Source organism: Macaca thibetana, chromosome 11, assembly GCF_024542745.1.
Source record: "Macaca thibetana thibetana isolate TM-01 chromosome 11, ASM2454274v1, whole genome shotgun sequence".
NCBI classification, from domain to species: Eukaryota; Metazoa; Chordata; class Mammalia; order Primates; family Cercopithecidae; genus Macaca; species Macaca thibetana.
This window is the reverse complement of record NC_065588.1, coordinates 82,313,746-82,331,882: the sequence shown is the minus strand read 5'-3', so window position 1 is coordinate 82,331,882 and position 18,137 is coordinate 82,313,746. Positions and strand designations below refer to the sequence as shown.

Below are 18,137 nucleotides of genomic sequence, written 5' to 3'. Positions count from 1 at the left end.
AATGACACAAGTAGTGTAGTAAGATTTTATGTAATTCAGAAGTTGTATTTTTAAATTAGCTCATAATTTTGAAAAGTGTGTACAGTCCATGTTATCTTTGAAAAATTCTTAAATCACTCTCAGTATCTTCAGGAACTGAAAAAAGGTTCACCATCTATTTCTTTTGGCTTATTTTACTTTGATTTTGTCCTATCAGTGGAGCGGTAGAATCATTTGGGGAATGACTAAAAGTGGAATTTAAGGATAACAATGGGACTATTTTTTTCCTACATCTCATTTCATAGTTGAATTAAATAAGTGAAATACACATACAAGTATTTCCTAGTAATTTCATAATAGAAATTAAAGCCTATCCTTCCTCTGTGTTTTATAAAATAACCTTATCGAGGCATTTCAAAATTCTTAAATGCATCAAATATGTAACAAGGTAATGAATTGCTGGAATAATTGAATGAAAACTGAACCAAGGATGCCATGTCTAGGACTCAAATGGTTTTTACTATAAAGACATTTACAGATAAAGAAAAATCTCACACTTGAATTTCAAAGAAATGTGAACATCCAATTAGATAATTCATGAAATGTACTTAAAACAGTAGCTAGTAAATAACAAGCACTCAGTAATAAATGTTAGATATTCTTGTCATTATTATTAGTTCTAACAATCCTCCAGTATAGCAAATACAGTTGTAGATTTGGTATTATGTGGGTAAGATAAAAAAGGCTGAAGTCATAGATTCTCTGTGCTCAAGCTACATTCAGATGATTATGAATATATCTGAAGCCCAACAACTAAGGATAATATTTTTTTCCACAGTTGAGTCTACCATCATGCATCTGACATAATCTCCCACGAAAAATACTCTTAATAACAGTAATAATATATTTTTTGTTTCAAATCACTCCTAGAACTTATACTGTCAAATCTCTCAGGACCCTGCAGTCATCTAGGACCAAACTTTGACAGTCGTTTATGGATTCTACAACTTTTCTTTTTCATCTGTTATTTTTATCAGATGGCTTAAGGAGAAACATCATTCACAAAGAAATCTTGAGTGGCCACTAGAAAGTAATTTCTGTGAGAGTGGGCACTTTGCATTCAGCACATACAGCAGAGCCTAGCACAGAGTAGAAGTTCATTAAATATTTGTAGAATGAATGACTTAATCATGACTAATATTGGCTTGTCTAGATACAACCAAAAGCAGCGATATCCTACTGGCCATCTTTCCCCAATATATATTTTAATGCAGCTATCAATGCATTATGCATCTCCCTTTCTTTTTAAAATTAATTACTTAGAAATAGGTAAAAATACAAATTTATCTGTGTTGACACAATTTGTATCACCTTTGATGTATTAAGAATACTATCATTTTGTGCATACTTATACATATATACACACACACACATGAATATATATACATACACACACATTAAGAGAACTTTCAAGTATTTTCATATGTTTCTGTTTATTGTTTTATTGATTCCTCTTCTATGCACTTTATAGAATTTCCTAGCAGATTAATTGGAAGCTTAATAGAACCATTTCCATCTGACTAGATCATCTTGCAGTGTTTATATATATGTAGTATAATGTTTACTTTCATTGTTTGTATAATTAATGTAGATGAAATGCTTGCACACCACTTTAGAGATGTTATAGATGAATTACCTATTTAATTAGTTATAACTTAGATAAGATGAAAAGTGTCATACAAATTTTAAACACTACAATTATAATAACTTTTTGCATAGCTGTAATTATAGTAAAAGTGTATAAGGAAAATGTGAAGTTGACACATAAAAATACTTTAGAATACAGAAGACAGTAATAATAACAGTGGCACAAATGTATTAGATTTTACATGTTAGGATGTTGAAAGAAAGTAATAACCAAGAAAGAGCACATTTTTTATCGTGCCTGAAGGGTATAATGTGTGTTTTTACTAACAAAAAAGCATACATTTTAAAAATGAGTACATTTAATTATTTGTATCATAACCTATATGCAATGGAGTTTCTAAATTATTATAAATATATTGGCTTTTCAGAAACATGGTATTGATTTTCCAATGGTTAACAATGACATAGTATGTCAACAGTTTATAATTATAGCACCTCAAGTTTGAAGACTACAGTTATTTTTCAAATTTTAGTTATTTCTGAGCAATTTCAATAAAACTAGACAACAAATAATTAAAAGAGAATATACTTGTGTTAATGTTTTACATGCATTATTTGTTTTCTTTTGAGCTGTTACGATCACAATTGTGAAATATTGTTAAAATTAATAATCTGTATGACCCTTGGGGGAAAATCTATTCCAAAGCTATGGAAGCTTTCTTTAATTAAATGGGAACAATTCGTTACATGTACACAGGAGGTTAAAAAGTGATCTGCTATTGGTATGTTTTTGCAGTGGCTGGTACCAGTTGTTCCTTTCCATGTTTAGTGCTTCCTTCAGGAGCTCTTGTAAGGCAGGCCTGGTGGTGACAAAATCTCTCAACATTTGCTTGTCTGTAAAGGATTTTATTTCTCCTTTGCTTATGAAACTTAGTATGGCTGAATATGAAATTCTGGGTTGAAAATTCTTTTCTTTAGGAATGTTGAATATTGGCCCCCACTCTCTTCTGGCTTATCGGGTTTCTGCTAAGAGATCCACTGTTATTCTGATGGACTTCCCTTGGTGGGTAACCCAACCTTTCCCTCTGACTGCTCTTAACATTTTTTTCTTCATCTCAACTTTGGTGAATCTGACAGTTATGTGTCTTGGAGTTGCTCTTCTTGAGGAGTATCTTTGTGGCATTCTCTATATTTCCTGAATTTGAATGTTGGCCTGCCTTGCTAGGTTGGGGAAGTTCTCCTGGATAATGTCCTGAAGAGTGTTTTTCAACATGGTTCCATTCTCCCCATCACTTTCAGGTACACCAATCAAACATAGATTTGGTCTTTTCACATAGTACCATATTTCTTAGAGGCTTTGTTTGTTTCTTCTTACTCTTTTTTCTCTAAACTTCTCTTCTCACTTCATTTCATTCATTTGATCTTCAATCACTGATACCCTTTCTTCCACTTGATCGAATTGGCTACAGAAGCTTGTGCATGCATCACGTAGTTCTCGTGCCATGGTTTTCAGCTCCATCAGGTCATTTAAGGTATTCTCTATGCTGTTTATTCTAGTTAGCCATTTTTTAAATCTTTTTTCAAGGTTTTTAGCTTCTTTGCAATGGGTTCGAACATCCTCCTTTAGCTCGGAGAAGTTTGCTATTACTGATTGTCTGAAGTCTTCTTCTTTCAACTCACCAAAGTCATTCTCCATCCAGTTTTGTTCCATTGCTGGCAAGGAGCTGCATTCCTTTGGAGGAGAAGAGGCGCTCTGATTTTTTTTTTTTTTTTTTTTTTTTAGCTTTTATTTTAGGTTTGGGGGTACATGTGGAGGATTGTCATATAGGTAAACTACATGTCACAGGGGTTTGGTATACAGATTATTGTCACCCAAGTAAAAACCATAATACCCAAAAGGTATCTTTTTATCCTCTCCCTCCCCCCTCTCCACCCTCAAGCAGACCTGGTATCTGTTTTCTCCTCTTTGTATCCATGCATTCTTTCTGTTTAGCTCCCATTTACAACTGAGAACATACAGTATTTAGTTTTTTGTTCCTTTGTTAGTTTACTTAGGATAATGGTTTCCATTACCTTCCATTTTGCTGCAAAGGTTATAATCTTGTTCTTTTTTATGGTTGCATAGTACTCCATTGTGTATAGGTACCAAATTTTCTTTATTCAGTCTACCAATAATGGGCATTTAGGGTGTGTCCATGTCTTTGCTGTTGTGAATGGTCCTGCAAAAAACATGCATGTGTATATATCTTTATGGTAGAACAAATTATATTCCTTTGGCTATATACCCAATAATGGGATTGCTGGGTTCAATGGTAATTATGTTTTAAGTTATTTGAGAAATTGCCACACTGCTTTCCACAAAGGTTAAACATTTCTTAATATGTAATAGTTATAGTCATTGGTAATGACACATATATGTGATCATTGGATTAATGTCTATGTCCTTACCTAGACTGCAAGTTCCATCATGCTCACCGTCCCATCCTCAATGGCTAGTATAGTGTGGGTACACCATATAGTTTCAACAATTACATACTAAATAAACAAAGAACTAGAGAAGTGAATGAATTAATACATACATGTGAAAATCATATTCATTTCTCAAGGACTATCTCTAATGTTACTACTCTTATAAAACCTTTTCACATGTTTCCTCTCTGATTTTTAGAATTTTCAGCTTTTCTGCTCTGGTTTCTCCCCATCTTTGTGGTTTTATCTACCTTTGGTCTTCGATGATGGTGACATATGGATGGGGTTTTGGTGTGGATGTCCTTTCTGTTTGTTAGTTTTCCTTCTAACAGTCAGGACCCTCAGCTGCAGGTCTGTTGGAGTTTTCTGGAGGTCCACTCCAGACCCTGTTTACCTGGGTATCACCAGTGGAGGCTGCAAAACAGCAAATATTGCAGAATGGTAAATGTTGCTACCTGATCCTTCCTCTGGAAGCTTCATCTCAGAGGGGAACTCAGCAGTATGAGGTGTCAGTTGGCCTCTACTGGGAGATGTCTCCCAGTTAGGCTACTCGGGAGTCAGGGACCCACTTGAGGAGGCAGGCTGTCTGTTCTCAGATCTCAAACTCAGTGCTGGGAGAACTACTACTCTCTTCAAAGCTGTAAAGACAGGGACATTTAAGTCTGCAGCAGTTTCTGCTGCCTTTTGTTCAGCTATGCCCTGCCCCTAGAGGTGGAGTCTATGGAGGCAGGCAAAACCTGCACGCTGTGCATGTGTACCCTAGAACTTAAAGTATAATAAAAAAAATAAATAAATAAAAATAATAATTAAAAAAGTGATCTTCTTTTAATGTTTATATTTTATCTTGTTACAAACATATGGCCTATGTTTCTTACCTACTTTTTTCTTTAAAGATAACATATATTTAATCACAAGACTGAGACCCAGAAAAGCTGAACTTGTGTGAATTGTTAGCATTGTAAAACGTAAGCAAAACAATGTCCAAGCCTTTTTTTAATAAGGTTTGAATAATGTGAGTAGTTTAATTCATGATATAACACCAAATAAAGGAAATATTACTACAGTGACGTTATTCAAATGGCATTTCCTTTTGACACTTTCCTGGAACCCAGTTTTATTCACTTTACTATATTATTAAAAGGAAAAGTAAGATGCAGTGGATCATGCCTGAAGTCCCAGCTACTTGGGAGGCTGAGATGGGAGGATTGCTTAAGCACAGGAGTTTGAGTTCAGCCTGGGCAATATAGCAAGACTCCTATTTCTATTTTTTAAAAAAAAAGGATGGGGGGAGGGGGCCAGGCATGGTGGCTCACGCCTGTAATTCCAGCACTTTGGGAGGCCAAGGCTGGTGGATCATCTGAGGTCAGAAGTTTGAGACTAGCCTGGACAACATGGTGAAATCCCATCTCTACTAAAAATACAAAAAATTAGCCAGGCATGGAGGTGGACATCTGTAATTCCAGCTACTCTGGAAGCTGAGGCAGAAGAATCACTTAAACCCAGAAGGTGGAGGTTGCAGATCATGCCACTGCACTGCAACAGAGCAAGACTCCGTTTCAAAAAAAAAAAAAAAAGAAAAGAGGAAGAAAAATACTTAATGAAAATGGGAGTTTGTCACTCCTCACAGAATATGGAGGTTAGAATAAATGCTATCTATGAAATTTAGTAATAGATGTTAGTAAATAAAATATACCTATAATCCTATCTTCTTAGGAATTTTGCTCTGGAAGTGGGTCTTTTCCTCTGGATGCCTAGGCCCCATCTCCTACTGTTATATAAATATATACTGATATAAAAATTAAAATATGAAGATAATTTTAGGCTCATTTCATTAAAAATGATATCTTAATTTGTATTTAATACTTTAAACCTTGTTTTATCTCAAGTTTTATCATATCACTTAAAGTAAAACTGTGTAACATTCTTTCATTGTATAAATTAGGCTCTCGAGTTCTACTGTTAATGTGATTTCTTAATGTGATAATCACCACATTTTTCATAGTCAACTCTTAGAATATGATGAATTCAATTTTGTTACTGAAAATGGCTCATCTGTTGAAATTATACATCCATTTTAGACTAATAAATTATCATTTTTTATCTACATAAAATATTAGGAAAAGCATGAAAATACTCTTCCCAGAGACTATAACATAATTATATTGCTTTCTGGTCATCTAATGTTTTAGTAATTTTATCAATACAAAAGAAATGCATTTTATTTGTTATAATTCCATTTTTATTACCTACAATAGCTCATAGTGATCTCTATTTATTTTTAAAGTTGGTATAAACCATCATTTTAAAAAATCTAATATAGCAACATATCTAATTTAATGTCACAAGCCCTTGGTTTATAAACATATAATTTTTCACTAATAAAAAATGGCTCAGTTTTGGCATTCAGCATTGGCCATGGCTTGATGAGAAGAAATCCCTGGTATTGGCCTTCCTCTCTCTCATATGTCTCTGTTCCCATGGCTAATCTTTTCATGGCCCCATTGCAACAGTACTGCATAGCCAAGGATAAGGATTGGCTGACATTCACAGAATGTTTCATGTTGCCCACGTTATTACTAAGCAGCTCTTCTGAGATAGACGCTCTTCAATGGGCACTAACATAAAATACAAAGATCCATGTGCTCTGTGCCTACCAAAATGCCTCCCTCCCAGAATTTTTTTGTCATCTCTAACATTTGGATCTTGTTCCTTGCAGGACCCTGAACAATAGGATAAGCCATTGCAAACTTCCTGGAAGTCTTGAGTACCCATTCTTCAGGCTACTTCTCCTTCAAAGGCTCATAAAATAGTTTTTTTTGTTTGTTTTGTTTTGTTTTGTTTTTCCCTTGCCCAGTGTCAAGCTACACTAGGAAATGGCATTAAATCCCCTTGGGAAATAATCAGAAAATGTTATTCATGTATTTTAGAAATAATTTTGCAACCTTTTCTTCTAGTTATTTGAATATAGTTAGTCAAACTTACTTTGATCTACAACTTGCGTGAAAAATTACAATTTTCTTTTTTGATGACTAGTCTGCCTTTTTTCTAGTTTGTGATTTTTTTCTAGTTATGAAAGTCAAAATCAATTTAGGCAGCTGTTCATCTCTCTTACCACTAGGAACATCATGACCCATTAGTCATCACCACAAATTCCTTTATTTCCAGGCAGTTTGACTACCATTCTGGCCATGAAGCTCATTATGTTGATTAAGTCTACTTTATCTCTGATGGATGAATTAGTACCACTTGACCATGAACACTCTGGAGTCCTACTAGCCCTAATGATAATAAGCTTCTCAGCTTCTCCTACTCTTAACCTCAGTTTCTAGAAATCAGTCACTCTCTCCTTCTCAATGATGCCAGTAGTCTTATTGCCAGTGCAGTCCTTAATGTTTTGGTGAAAGGAGTTTTATTTATGCCCTTGAGAAATTTGGTAGAGTGATGGTTCTCCATTCACATAATAAATTCATTCTAACATTCCTGTATCTCTGCATTTTCTGATCCTATCCTTAACATTTTGTCAAGGTATTTTATGCATCTTCTCTAATGTGCCATAGTCCATCATCAGGTATAAGCTTCAAAAAAACATTCCAGTGGTGTATTAAGGCCAGCTCCAGATATCCTTATGGCATAAGAAATGGAAAGGTGCTTTTTCAAATAATATATTTTCACTTGTCCTGTCTTATATTCTCCTTCCTGCTCAAAATCCCTGATACACTCTCACATATATTTTCCTAGTCCACTTCAGTATGTATTAGTAAGGTTATGCAATTTTTTCAGTATGAATATGGTTTTCTTCTTTAGCCCATGATATAATTTTGTACTCAAGATAACATATGGCCTGGTTTACTTTTTGGTCTGAAGGAAATGAGAAGTGAGGTATACCTTTGAGTAGAGCAGACATTCCCTTGTGAAATTAATTGAACCTATGCAGTTGCATAGTGCAACTTTTTTTTAGCAATGATTAAAGTATAATAAGATACTATGATATATAGACTCTCAGAATCCTCAATAAATAATTTGCCATTAATATTACTCAAACAAATAAACTTTCCCTCCTTACACTGATAGAAAATACAAATTTACCTAAAATGTTTTAATGGAAACATTTTCCTGTTATATACAAATTAAAATTTTGATCTTCTGATGTTCGATTGCATTGATATTTATCCATTGAAAATGATCTCTAAAGTATTGATGTCAATAGCTCATGTACATTATCATGAGTATTATATCTGGAGATATTTCTTTCAACCATATATCTTAACATTAGAAACAGTTGGATTTCATCCCCCCCACCCCCATCTTGCTCACCTTGACTGACAAATGCTTATTTTCCCATGCTGTAATTCATTCCAATACTGGACAATTTGAGTTAAAAAAAAATTTCCTAAACTCTGATTAGATCTACTTGCAAATGAGTTCCATACCAGTCCTTATTAAATTTTCCACAGTAATCTAGGATTTTCTTCTGTTTTCCAATTTAAGAGCTGAGGCAAAAGTGAATAATTACTCTTACTTCTTCCATTAGCCTTCTATTTAACATCTAATCTAACATATGTCTTGTTGGCTTCACCTTAAAAAAATCTCTAATCTGGCCACTTCTCACCAAATTTACAGCTGCTTAGTCCAAGCCAGTATCGTTTTATCTTTTTCTATCTGGATTACTTACTGCAGCAACTCCTGACTGATAATACTTGCTCCTGTATTTTATTGTTCATAGAGAAGTCAGAGTGCCCATTAATGCATAATTCAGATTATGCCCGACTTCTACCCCTATGCTTGCTTCCCATTGAGAAGAAAGTGAAATGCTGGCTCCTTCCTCTAAGGCCCAATGTGATCTGGTCCCTGACTATCAATTCAACTACATTATCTGTCATTTTTACTGCTATACTCGGACCAGAGCAGCCTTTATGCTATTCTTTGACATATCAAGCATATGCCTTTCTTGGGGATGTTCTTTCTTTCTGGAATATTATTGCAAATTCTTCACATGGCTACCGCTATGGACTGAATTGTGTCACCCCAAAATTCATATATTGAAATCCTAACCCTCGGTTCTCAGAATGTGGCTGCTCTTAGAGAGAGAAAGTTTAAAGAAGCAATTAAGTTAAAATGAGATCATGGTGGACCTTAATCAATTTAGGATGTTGGCTGCCTTGTTCATTAAATCCTATCACAAGGTAGATAGATGTTCAATAAATAAGTGTTAAAAGATCAGTGCTTTGTCTTCCTACCATATCACTTACTTGTCTTCTTCCCCAGAACAGACATCTTGAATTTCTTCTATCTTCCTTCTAATGTATTCTTTCAGAACTCTTGACATCTCATTTATATCCCCCTTTGAAATAAGAAACTTGTAATGAATTATTCTAAGATGACTTTGTCACTGAGAAGATTGGGACCATTATTTATAGTGACCTAGATTAATTAACACTACTTAGAGTTGTATTTACCTTAAAACAACAGTTAATGTTCTCTATAATCAATTGAAACCTTACCATCTTATTTTCACACAAATGAATACTATTCTTCTAGTCTATTGTATTAATATTGTTTTTTTAATATGTGAATATAAGATATTGTCATTTAAATTAATATTGTATCATTAAAATATCTTTAGTTCTACCCCATATCTTAAGTATTTGACCTAATTGAATTAACAAGTCTTCCTGAATTTTTCCTCAGTTTTCCACTCCTGAATCAGTTTGTTCTTAATCTCAGTGAACCTTTCTTATCCATAAAATATCATTATCTCCACACTGTCATACTCAGCTTTTTCTCCTGTCTTTATATTATTTTTAATATATTCATTAACAACCTTATCTTTATCTTAAAAGAATGAGATATATGCTAAATGTATGTACCACTCTTCCTTTGTCAACTGGTACCCAAAGAAATGGTACCGAAATGCCACCTATAACCTAAATCTTTGAGATTACTACCAAAAATACTCATACAAGATCTTCTGATTGTATCATGTTCTCCATAAAATAAGGGTGTCAGTAAACAGTAAAACAGATTAATTCTGTTAGGTTATCTGCTATTTCCAGGTGTGGGTTCAAAGATGATTTATAATGCCTGGTTACCCCAAACTACCTCCATAAATCTCAGTAGCTTTCTTGTCACAAAATATCACATTATTTCCTGAGGATAGGTGATAGATTTTAACATCTTTAAAACCATAATAAAAAAAAAGGAAAGATGAAGGAGGGGAATGGAAGAGAAATGAGACAGTAGACCTTTAGAGTCAGAGACATGGTTTGTCATATCTCAGCTGTCTAATTTCAATTATTTTGCCTTGGGGAACCTCAGAGAATAACTCTGAAACTATTTCTGCATTTCTAATACAGCACGAGTAAACTAAATTGGCATGCGTTGCTATTAAAATTGCAGATAGTATACATTGAAGCATTTAACATACTGTCTGAGAAAAATTATAAATGCCTAATTAATGATGATTTCTATTGCTTTTCATTTTGAAAAAAATCAAGAGAACCCATAGGAAACAGATCCTATCATGACCTTGTTCATTGTAACTATAATTTTTTATTTTTATTTTTTAAATAAATGTCATGTTGCATGTCATGCGTGCAAACCTCTGTTGAAGAGCTAACACAGATTGGTTGCCATGCTCTGGAGAACATAGTCCCTCTACTCAGGTCACAGTAATAAGAATTCATACCCATAAACCACCTATTTACTTCTGAAGTATACCAGATTTCAACAGGTGTCCTTTTTGATGACTGACAAAACCATTTAAGGAATACCAAAAGAAGCAGCCAGCCCAGAATGTGAGGCCAGAGAAGGGACAACACACCAGGATATTAATAAAAATAAACAAAAATCAATCATGAGGAAATTGAAGCTATAAGAGGAGATGTGTGATTAGGCAGAGTTCCTCACCTAGAAAAAATACTTAGAGAAGTTAGTTGATAATCAGGTGCAAAAAGTAGACAAAGAAGCAGATATAGACAACTCACAATCTTATCAACCCACTAAAAGGTTTTAGAGGCGACAGCATGCTTTGGACTGCTAAGATTCCTGTTGTATTGTAAAAGATGAATGAGTGATTTTTCCTTTCCTCATGAGATCTACTATAGGTCTTTTGAGACTTTTCCTGTCTCTCTTACTTTCCTGGAAATGTTTCTGTTTTGTTTTGTTATTTTCAATCCATTATCTGAACTAACCTGGATGCATCTCAGTTTCTTGCAGTGTGAAATCTTAATTAAAATGAGACAATTAGAAATCAACTAGCGCAGGCATCTTAATTTACTAAGGAGCAGTTGCTTTTACCCTTGTTCACCCAAGTTTCTCGAATACAGACAAGGATGCATCTAGTTTTTCTACTAGTTCACTTTTCTTTCTGTTCTAAATTCTCACAAAACCCTAAATCTCCAAATTTTAGTAAAAACTGCATAGTTTTACTGGCTTTAATGTTCTAATTCTCCTTTTCCTTTTCATGTTTGCATTCTTTTTTATGCTTTAATTTTTTAAATTCTGTAATATTTCTTCTATCTTACCTAAAGAATTCCCATCCTTGAATATAAACTTTATAGCATCCATACAAAAAATCCCCCAAAATCACCTTTAGCCAAGAAAAAAATAACTTGCTCTTGATTATTTATGCCTAATAATCAGCTCAGGCAGAAAAGCAGACATTGCACAACACTTGGATTTTGTGACAATATTATCTCTACATCAATACTGCTTAAGTTACTTTTGATAATTCTTAAGGATTTGTTCTTGACATTTTTTTTTGAATAAAATGCTATGGATTTATAGCCTCATGTTTCTGAATCAAAATGAGAGTTTAAAAATAAAATAAGGAACAAGTTTATTTTGCTTAATAAGACCTGAACATGTAGGCAAGCAATTTTGTTACTGCTAATCAAGGTTATATTTTTCTCTTATTTTGGCAATTTCCATTAATTCCACCTGAGGTCAAGATCTCACTGTTTCATGCCAAGATTGTTATGGTGGTCTCTTTATTTATTTATTTTTTGTTTCCAGCTTCAGTTGTATTTTCTCTTACACTCCTAGATGAATGATAGGAAAACACTTAGTAATGTGTATCACTACCCCACTAGAATTTCACTGGCTTCCTATTTTTCCCCAAACACCTTTGCATTTCAAGCCCCTACCTTTCTTTTTGTTTCCTATAATATGGCACTCCCCAATATAAGCCTTGTTTCAAAAGACTTATCATTCCATTGTCACTCATCAATGCTATCTTCATTCCTTTACTCACTCTGTTTCCTCCTAGCTATTTTAGAGGACATGTCTAGTTCATTATTTCATGGCTACTACAACCCACAATCATCTCCCTAATTGTCAAACTTGTATTGTATTTATCCTGTTTATTACCCAGCTAATACTTCGTTGGTCATTATTTTATGCACATTCAGTTGCTAAAAATAAATAGTATATAGTAGAAACCATTTTTCTTATTTCTGTTGTTCTCAGTGGTTAGCACAATAAGAGGCATATAATAGGTGCTTTAATATATAACATCTGGCTAATCAGTATCAAGCTTCCCTGCAAATGTGAATAAGGAATGGGGTAATGCTCTCTGCCACTGCTGGTATTTCCCAAGATACTCGTGGCATTTTCCAACTGTCTCTGTAGAGAAAGATGAGCTCTACAAGACATTAAGTACATCTATCGCATTCAATGAAACAACAACAACAAAAAAAGGTGGGTGGGGAGGGAAACGACTAAAAATAAGTAAGAGAGGCAAGATTACATAGCACCACTTAGGAGATATTGAAATGTCATCCATCCTTTCAAGGTGATAGAGATTTTATCTACAGAGAACTAAACGTTGCCATAAACCTGAATCTCACTTCAATAACTATTATCCTTGATTATAAGATTTTTCAAGCATGAATAATACATAGATGATATGCACTTCAGTCTTCATTTTGTCCACTGTATTTAGCCTATACTTACCTGTTCACACAGGTAGTGAGATTGTGGATTCTACTTATATACATTTGTATACTTGTACAATATACACATGTGCATACATATTTGGCATTTTATGCCAACAGCATTTTCCAGTAGTTACATTTTTCAAATAATTGCATTACTAAAATGACTGGTGATACACATTCACCCTCAGAAGGCTGTCTTACCATTCAAAAGTGATTACAGAAAGATCGAAAAGATATTTTGCATTCCATTTGTGGTTATCTTTTATTTAACTTGGCTAAGGTAACATGATTCTGTGATTTTAGGTTTTTAAAGTAAGTGTGGTCCCCTTGAAAGTGTTTGAACATAAGTGTGGGTTAAAAGCATGTAGCCACTCTAGTTAAGCTTTCAAAAAGTGCTTTTAGGAAAGGGTTGGAATTGAGGCTTAGGTTATAGACTTCCTTTAACATGCACAAATAACTCTCACTAATCCTAAAGGGAGTCAAACACATATATACAGTGCAGGAAAAGTAATTTTTAGTTCTTTTGTTTAAAATATTTTTAAAATCTGTTTCTCTAAAATAGAGGATTGCTAGGCATATTTGTTATCTCTCTGGAAAACTGAGAAATGAAATCTGAATTTATATCACTTTAAATGTAATGAGCCAAATTCTTGTTCCATAGTACTGTATTATGTATACATATATAACACTGATATCATTTTGCAAATACAACAGGATAGTGAGACATGATGTTATCTGCACAGCCACAAATAGCAACATTTCTTATTTGATTGTGAAATCCTGACAAATGCTTGATAGACACTACACAAATTCCCGTCTTCATTTTCTTATGCCATTAACTTTTAGGTTAGTTTACTGATGCATTTTATATTTTTATACCTGCATAATAAAGTTTCTTGTGCGATGTGACAACATCATTGCTTTAAATATATAGAGAAAATTAGTCTCCCTAAAATGCCAGAAACTTTCTATGGTTTAAAAACTACAAAAGTTACTTTAACATTTTATTAAATTCATAAAATAAATTAGCATTTGTTAAAGCAAAGTGTTCTACTGCTTATATTTTAATATGAAATAAAAATAATTCATTTCAAATACATGAAAAATAAGTATCTTTAGCATCTTTAAATTTTTAAGAGAATTCAATGTAACAAAAAATAGTCTCACTGCAGTCTGCATATCTCAAATTCACAGTAGTATATATAACTGCATAATAGTTATACATTTTCATAGTTATATATAATCACATAAATTAGTATTAGTATATACAATATACTATTAATATTAATAGTATATACTATTAATATGCAATAGTAACATAGTAATATAACTGTGATTCTTATCCTCAACTGGGTATTATAAATCCTATAAACAAAGCTTTGATCTCAAAGTTCCGTTAGACTTTTCAAATATTTCATGATTATACTTTATATTAAAAACATAAATATATACTTTTTAGAGAAATGTTTTATTAAAACTGAAGAAATCGATTATGAGGCTTAGGAATTATTTTGTATAATGCGTTGTTAGAATTTCTCATAATGTTTAATGTCCTAAAAATGACATTAAAGAACTTTAAAAGCACTTATTTTGCATTTAGAAAACCATATTTTTTCACTCAAATTTAAATGTAATTGAAGAGTTGATGTGGCATCATATATAATAGTTTAGTTTTCTCTTATAAAAAGAAATTCCCCCAAATTCTGCCTTTGCCTTTAGAATCATTGCTAATTTCATTTCAACCCCTTCACTATATCTATCTATATATATAGTCATATATAATCATATATATGGTCATATTATATACATTCAAATGAATATATATATTCATTTATTGTTTTACAGAGGTAGAATCATAATGCATATACTTGCTTAATTTAAGATACTTCCATTGCTACTATTATTTGGATACTAAACTCCTAACACGTTACCTAAAAGATCTTGCTTGATCTAGTGCTACCCTGGGGTAACAGCAGTCCTCCCTGACTCTCTATTATACAATCATTTCGGCCTTCTTCTGACCCTCAAAATTCCTGAAGTTACAACTTTTACAGGACCTTTGACCATGACTTTTCTTCTACTTGGAACACTTTCCACACTTCTTCATCTGAATAACGCCTATTCAGTCTCCAGGCACCTTTCCCACAAAAGCTTTTTTTCATCTTAGGCTCATTTAGATTCTCCTGTTACATCGACTCAGAGGTCCTGTCTCTTTCCTCAGTACCACTCAGTACTGTTGAAATGGATTAACTCAATGTGGTCATTTTTTTTTCATATGCACCCACCACAAGTGTAAAAGCTCCATAAAGTTAGGGATTTCATACATTTTGCCTACCACTTTTTTTTTAAAAAGTGTGTGACTAGCCACATGGTAGACATAATAAATATTTGTCAAAATAATGAGTCAACATAATTTGCATTCTCCTTTTTTCTACCTAGGATTATACCATAAATATTTTTCCATGTTTGTAAACAGTTATCACTTCAAATGATAATGAATTCATCAGAATAATAATGATAACTATGATGATAATAATAATACTGATATAACATCGTTTACAAAGCTAATCTATATAGATATTCAAAACATTAATTTTGAATTAAACATTAATATCTGACCTTATAGATGCATTGATAAGAATATATTCGTGTAGATTTCTGTTTTCTTCTGTTTAACTCTTTACGAAAACTCAGAAACAATAGCTAGTATAAGAATATGATATCTTTGTATTGCCCCAAATAACTTTCTAAAAAGGCTATATTAATTTACAATACCACGCTATATATCAGTTTCTCTGGAAACTCTCCACAAAAAGAGGTGACCTATTAATTTTTGTTGTTGTTGTTGTTGTTGTTGCTGTTGTTGTTATTACAAATTGCCTTGGAAGACACAAATAGAAAAACTTTGGTGCTAGTGTTTAATTAATTACATATAGTTTTTAAGGATATTTGATAGGAAGAGTATTTGACAAATTTATGGCTGCTGCTGATCTACAGATGATCAATAGTGCTGATTTAAATCCCATGTTGTAGATTTACTGACCATACAGGATCTCTGCTCCCCTTTATTTTTATATATATAGATATATAGATATAGATATATAGATAGATATAGATATATAGATATATATATAGATATATTCTATATAGTCATCTGTGTGATTCTTGTTAACTTTAAGAAAATAATAATTTATAAATTGAGAATGGAATTTTTCTTTGTTGTGAAGAGTTACAGCCTACAGGTGGCCATCTTGTAGGCTGGGAAGTGTGTCTCTGGTAAAGACTGAAGACAGACACTTTGAAGGAGGAGGAGTTGGGGTAGAAGCTTTATGCTGAACAGGTTATAAGGGAAGCTATAAATATTCATGATGGTGGTCCTGAGGCATGCATTTTGAATGAAACAGCCATGCAACATACATCCATGTTAAGTGGAGTGGAGGCTTAACATTTAACTATACAATTAGGCCCTATATGTCAAAAGGTCTTTTCAAGACACAAAGTCACTCAAGTGTCAGCCTCTGTAAACCCGGCCAGAACCAATCCATGGTGGGTATTCGTCCTATCTGGAGAGAGTTACCAACATTAGTTTCTTGTCTGTAATTATGGCTGGCAGAACACGGGGTCAGTTAGTCAGCCTTTGTAAGCTGAATGAGTTGTAATCATTTTAATATTGTTTATCTTGAGGCCAGTGTTATTTAGCTTCTAGAAAAAAAAGAAAAGCCTTGAGGAGTTAGAATATAGTTTGTTCTTTAAATGTAGGAGTGTGTGACTTAACCGTTGCCTGGCATGGCCTTACACCCTGTTTATAATTTGGTATCTTATTGCTACAAAGAGTGTTTTCCTTCAGTCTTATAATCTCTATTTTAAGATTAATGAGGACCAGTCATTGTGTCTAAATGCCAAAGGAACAGGGTATTAGGGGGCTTTTCTGACCTCCCATCTCATCATGACTGAGAATTCAGTTTTAAGCCTTTTCTGTGGTCCCCTTGGCTACAGGGAGGTTTCGGTGAATGGGAGGGCTTAGATTTTATTTTTAGTTAATTTTTCCAGTTCTCCACCTGAGATGTGAAAGCTACGCTAGAGGGTTAAGTCTTTCAACTTTTCCATACAGGGAAAAAACATCATCAGTTGATTAATTCTGCCTCTGCTTTATTCAACTTCATGTTGATTTGCCCTAGAATAAATTTTTTTAATATAATCCAATTAGAATAACATTTCCACCATAGCATTTGTGAGAATTCCAAAATCCAAAGACACTTAAGACATTTTTAAAAATATATAACATTTTTAGTCATTTAAAATAAGCACTTTTAATATATTTTTTGGAAATTTCCTAGTATTCAATTTGCATCCATGACTTCATTAAGAAAATCTGTCATCAACTTCGGTTGGTTCTGCCAGTAGCCAGAAAAGGTAATCCATGTACTAAGAACAATTTTACGTAAAATTCAGAAAATATAGCATATTAGTAACAACTACCAAGCCAAAACCACATGAGATGTTGTGCAACATTTTGTTCTCTAATTAATGGAGGGACTTGTTACCAAGCCTAAGAAAAACCTTTTTATATTGACATCTTTTGTTTCAACTGTGCTGAAAATATGAATACTGAAAAACAGAGCATATACGTTTCATATTTTATTCTGTTATATTTGGTTTGCTCAAAATAATATAACTGATTTACACTTACTCTGTAGTGTTAAGTGTGTGTCAACATTACATCTGGATTATCATCTTATTCCTTAAAAATTAAACACACACACACACACACACACACAAAATGATTTTCAGGAATCTACTTCAAAAAAGAGCACTGGCTTTGAATTCATAAAGTGTTATTACTCAGCCTTTGACCCCAGTTACCAATGCATTTGATTTTAAAATATATTTGAAACAACAATTTTTAAAATACAAGGCTCATACAACTAAAACTTCTAATTTGAGATTAACCTGAAGATGCGAGCTAGATTATCCAGCCCCGTTAAATTCTCAATTTCAAGATACACATTTACTGAATCTGTAAGTATAAAAGCTTTTTTTTAAACTTTTTTATTTTACTAAGGAAAATACTTATGTTTCAGGTCCACAAAAGTGAATCTTGAGGGC

The 18,137-nt window shown here is 33.2% G+C and overlaps 1 protein-coding gene across 3 annotated transcripts in view; it reads left to right on the top strand.

The window, feature by feature from the left end:
- The window catches only part of MGAT4C (MGAT4 family member C), a 909,629-nt gene that overhangs the window by 754,201 nt on the left and 137,291 nt on the right, over nt 1-18,137 (top strand). The gene's annotated exons all lie outside the window — the stretch shown is intronic.